Below are 6,000 nucleotides of genomic sequence, written 5' to 3'. Positions count from 1 at the left end.
ATATATATATATATATATATATATATATATCTGAAAGATCACATTCTGAATGACTGAGAAATTGAAACAATGTGCAAAAATACAGGCATAGTTTCAACTGGCAGATTGCAATCTGTTGGTTCAGATTTGACAAGACAGAAAGGGCAGAAGTTATCTAATAAATCCTGCTTCTGAAGGTTTGCTAACATAATTGATAACATTACTGATGACACCAGAGGCACATACTAGACTAAATGAAGCAAGATCATGCTAACTTCTTTATTACAAAAAACAGCACAGAAATAGATTAGTGATTTTCATTTGTTTTTGGAAAAGACAGCGTCTAAAACAATGTTATAAGCAAAAAAAAAAAATCAGTACTGCTCTTAATGCATGTTTAGCCTACATATAACTCATTTGCAGTTGATGACATATAGAAAATATATTCACACAAATTATTCTTTTTTAAATTCCTAAGCATTCTTTGTAAAAGAATCTTAATATTTATAAATAAGTTTTAGAAAACTAACTAAATTTGATGTTTTAAATTTAATTCTCCATCTTCTAATCCAAGATAAAGTTTGATTATATTCATTATGTGCTGTGATTTACATTATATTAAATTGGTTACAATTATTTTGAAATTGGTGTTATTTTCTCACAAACTTTTAAGTGCCCCAAATGAATAAATTGATAGCATATATCACTTACCGACTCTTTTTTATTTTCCCCAAATCAACATGTAGTTATTCAAGCCTATAATATGTACAAGACACTGATACCCATAGTATATAATCATACATAATAAAGTACAGTAAAATTGAGAAGGAGGGCAAAAGGTACTATCTGAGGTCCAAGTTGGGAAATCATTACTAATAAGAGGATCAGAGAAGAATTTATGGAGCTGGGGCTTTGGTTACCTTCTTTGTTGCACAGACCCGTTTGGAAATTATATGGAGCTAATGAAGTCCTCTCTACACTAACAATATATAACTTCTGAGAATAGAGATTGTTTCATTTTTATTTTTATATTTTTCATAATTCTAGATTTATTTAATTGTTAATATTCTATTTAAGATTTTATTTTACCTTGTATATATTCATAGATTATGCCAACTTTTGGGTTTCCTTTTCTAACAAAATAAAATAAAATAGTAAAGCAAAACTGATAATTCAGTGACATCTGAAAGCACACAATATTTCATATTCATAGAATCCTCTTAACTATTTTTAATCCCTTCCCTAACAAAACTGAGGGGCAAGGGGAATGGTAAATCTCCTAATAAAAATACAAAGTCAAGAAAAAAAAATGCTATTTGTAACAGAAATATAATATCTGTCATCTACAGTTTCTGTAGGAAGGTTTATTTCATCATCATTTTGTACAACTAAGATTGGCTGTAATAATTACTAAGGAGTTCCACTGCCATTCTGTGTTACTTCTCTATTATAATAGCATTCATGTATTTTGCTTTCTCAACTACAACATCAACAACTCCTGGGTAGTTTCTTAACTTTTTAAAAATATTTTTATTTCACTAAATATTTCCTGATGCCATATAAAAAAATTTTGAGCAATCACTTTTTTTGAGTTTTGCATCCCAAATTCTCTCCAGTTTCTCCTTTCTCTTGAGAAAGCAAACATGTTGCTTTCAATTATACATGTAAGGTCATGTGAAACACAATTCCATATTAACTATGTCTCAAAAGAAAACATAAACCAAATAAAACAATAGAATGAACAAACAAGCAACAAAAGTGGTATACTTCAACCTGCATTTACCAGTTCTCTTCCTGGATATGGAGAGTATTTTTTATTGGGTTTTTTGGAATGATCTTGAATTATTGTCTTAATAAGCAGCTAAGTCTTTCACAGTTGATATATCTCTAATTTAGTTATGAAAACAACCTTTATATTTAATTCATTTATCCATGTTGATCTTATTTTGGTATGATATTGAGATTGTAAAATTTGATTCTATTTCTAGTTTCTGCCATGCTGGTTTCAAGTTCTTAAACAATTTTGTCAAATAGTTATTGAACAAAAAGCTTGGATCTTTATGTTTATCAGACACTAGATGATGATGGTCATCACTGGTATGCATTATGTATATAATCTATTCTATTGCTCCACTACTCTATTTCTTAAGCAACTCCAGATTGTCTTTATGATTAAAGGTTTGTAATATAGTTTTAAATATGGAACTGAGATGGGAATCCTTCATTAACAGTTTTTTCATTTATACTCTTAATATTTTTTATCATTTGTGCTTCCAAATAAATTTTGTCATAATTTTTCTTCCTTTATGAAATACTTTTTATTTCTATGGCACTGAATAAATAACTTAGGTAGATATAGACTTGTCACTGTTATTATATTGGGTTGGTGTAACCATGATCAATTATTTTTTAGATAATTATTTAGATCTGTCTTTATGTTATGGGAAAAATGTTTTCATATAATCCCTGGATTTGCACTGGCTGGTAGAATCTCAAGTATTATATATTGTCTGCAGTTATTTTAAATGAAATTTCTCATTTTCTGCTGTTGGAGTTTTGAGGATAATATATAGAAAAACTATGAGTTTATTTCTATGAACTTATTTTATATTGTGCAACTTTACTAAAGTTCTAATTGTTTCAAGTAGTTTTTTAGTTGATTTTCTAAGATTCTTTAAATATACCATCAATATCATCTGCAAAAAGTCGTAGTCATCTTTTTCATTGCCTATTTGCATTTTTTCAGCATCTTTTTTCTTATCTTATATAGGTAGCATTTCTGGTACAATACTGAACAATAATGGTGATAATGGGCATTTCTTTCATTTTTGCTGTTCTAATTGGGAAAGTTTCAAGTTTATTTTAATTTCAGATAATGCATATTACATCATTTAAAGTAGATGTCTATTGATTTCTATGCTTTCTAAAGTATTTATTTGGAATGACTGTCATATTCTGACAAATAATTTTTTCTTGCACTTATTGTCAGGCTAATTGTGGGGCTAATGATATGCTTTTTGTTGTTATTGCATTTTATATGGTCAGTTATCATGAATGTTTTCAAATATTGAAACAGTCTTTTATTCTTGGTCTAAATACCATCTATTGAGAGAGCATAACCTTTGTGATATAATTATTTAAATATTTTATTTTCTATTTTTCTGTGAATTTTGTATAGGTGAAAATATTCATTAATTTTTGCTTAGATTTTTAATTTTCCTGATATATAACTGGTCAATAAAACTCCTAGTGATATTTTTATTTTCATCATCATTGTCAGTACATTCAACGTTTTTCATTTTTGATACAAGTAATTTATTTTTCTGCTTAAAATCAATATAAACAATGGTCTATTTTATTCTTCTTTTCCCATAAAACATGCTCAAAATTTTATTTATCAGGTAAATATTTAATTTCTTTGTGTGTTTTTTTAATTTCATTACTCTCTCTTCTGATTTTCAGATTTTCTATTTTGTTTTTAATTGTGGATTTTTAATTTGTTCTTTTTTAATTTTATTTTTAGTTGCATTGTTATTGCATTGATCTACTCTTTCTCTCTTTTGATGTAGTCATTTAAAGATATTCATTTTCTCATTAATATTACTTTGATTACATCCCACAAATGTTTGAATGTTGTCTCATTATCTTTTTCTTCAAATAAACTATTACTTTTATGATTTCTTTTTTGATCCACTCCCTTTTTTATTAGATTATTCAGTTTCCAATTAGTTTTTAATCTATAATTCAGCAGATCTTTACCAATAGAATTTAATTTTATTATGGTCTGAAAAGTTGGTATTTAAATGTTCTGCTTTTCTTTGCTTATGAGGCTTTTATTACCTAATATATGATTATTTTTTATGAAGGTAACATGTGCAGCTGAGAAAATGACAAAAAAAGTATATGAGGGGTAGAGGAGTAGAAGAGAATATGATTAATGGATGATAGAAAATGACATATTCCTTTCCTTTTTATTTTTTTTTACCTTTAGGAAAAAGAAAGAAAAAAGAGGAAAGAGAAAAATTAAGGAAAGGAAGTCTATTTTTACTAAGGATGAGAGGTGTATGATTTCATATTTACAGAAGGGATTTTAGAAATTATTAAGTATGGTCTTATGATTTTATATAGGAAGTGATTAAAGACTCTAGAAATGAAGTGACTTGCTATACTCACTTGAATACAAATATACCATTGTTTAATTTTCTCAAATCTAGGCTCATTACTCTATCTGTTGTGTAATTTAATTGCCTTAATGAGAGAGATAACATGAATACTACTATATAAATCAAGATATATATTAGACAAATTGATAATAATCAATAGAGAGAACTCATTAGAATTTAGAGGGATAACTGTTTCATCTAATTTCAGATTTTAGCTGGAACTTTCACAAAATCAGTAAGGCATAGAGTAGAGAAGAAGAGAAATTCCAGACAAGGTATATAGTCAGTGAAAATGTGAATGTCACTGGATCACAAGTAATCCCATTTAAGCAGGTCTTAAGAGCTATACTTTTGAAAAGTTGAGTACCTATACCATACAAGATAGCTTGTCTGGAGGCAATCTACATCTAGGTGACAGAGATGTGCTTAGATTCTAAAAATACTTTTCACTAACACAAGTACAAAGCTGTAGTCAGAAAATAACTTGTTTTTTATAATAAATAGTAATGTTTTAATATCAAGAGGCTGATCTTTACAGCAAAAAAGAATTACATAAGTGACATATATATATATATATATACATATATATATATATAAACTTTTGTCATAAAGTAAAATCCTTCATAAACCAAATAATTTCCTTGCATTTTAAAAATCATTCTTTAATTTTTCTTTTCTGTGAGTTTGGATTTTCATATATGGATTTGACAAAGAGAGTCATCTGGCTTCAGGCTTATAATCATACAGTGAGATTGTCATGATGATTTTCTCCAAGGTCAGCTTTTCCAATATGGGTTCTTTCTTGGTTGAACTCTGAATTAGAACACTTGGTCATTTGCCTTTGATTCTCTACTTATTGGCAGAGAGGATATGACAGTCAGAAGGAGTGAAGACATCTTCCTTAATTTCAGAATTATACCCAAATTCTCTACTCCCCTTTCTTCAGAAAAGTAGCAATAGTAATCCCTACTCACAGTGTAAAATCTATGTTAAAAGGACAGTAACAACTAAAATTAAATATTTTGTTTTGTACTGTATAGATATTTTTAGAGGTCTGTAACTCAATTATTATTCTATTTCTATATTACTTTTACTTCTATATTCCTTTACTTTGATTTTATCATTAATAGTAATCACCTCAGATTTTTCTTTCCATTTTTTGCTTCATTAGTGGCTTAATTATGAAGATTCAAGAATGAAATTCTGTCTCAATTCTACTACAGAAAGAGCTATAAGATTATTGAAGGAAGAATTAATCTCGTGAATTTTAGGCCTCTCCAAGCATGTGTATTTTCTCTTATAATATTCTCTAGGCATTTAAAAGTATCTGAAAAGGTTTTCTATAATTAGAATGAGAAAGTTTGAATTAGTTCCCCCTCTCATTTCTGTGACATTTATGCTATTACAAATTCTTACAACATACTTTCCTTTTTGATGTGGGGCTAAAAAATAATAGTGGTTAACAATATTAAAATTTCAAAAGATGGTTTCCAAAAAATGAGAATTATTTTCCTATTTTACCCAGGGTTCCAAGAGAGCTATTATAGGTTTTTGATTTACTGTAGATCCAATCCTTTTGAAAACTTAACACATGAGCTTTATCAGACTTAGTTCAAAGACATATAATCTAATGAAATATATAGTAATAAAATTAAAATAACAACTCATTCTCCTATAATCTTTAAGCATGTTCACCCACAAATCAACACACCCATTGTACTAGTATATGTTCTCAGTGAACAATTTGGGAGATACACACATGATGGGATCCTTGCTGCCAGGATATTAATATAAAGAACTACGTTAAATATACTTGACCTTGATTTTCAAACCTATAGCATGAAATATTCATAATATT

General features: G+C 28.0%; 1 protein-coding gene across 1 annotated transcript in view; it reads right to left on the bottom strand.

Annotated features, from left to right (window-relative positions):
• The window catches only part of EPHA5 (EPH receptor A5), a 464,007-nt gene that overhangs the window by 87,791 nt on the left and 370,216 nt on the right, over nucleotides 1-6,000 (bottom strand). The gene's annotated exons all lie outside the window — the stretch shown is intronic.

This window comes from Gracilinanus agilis, chromosome 6 (assembly GCF_016433145.1).
Source record: "Gracilinanus agilis isolate LMUSP501 chromosome 6, AgileGrace, whole genome shotgun sequence".
In the NCBI taxonomy this organism is placed as follows: Eukaryota; Metazoa; Chordata; class Mammalia; order Didelphimorphia; family Didelphidae; genus Gracilinanus; species Gracilinanus agilis.
Note: the sequence above shows the minus strand (reverse complement) of the source record. Positions and strands in the feature narration are given on the sequence as shown.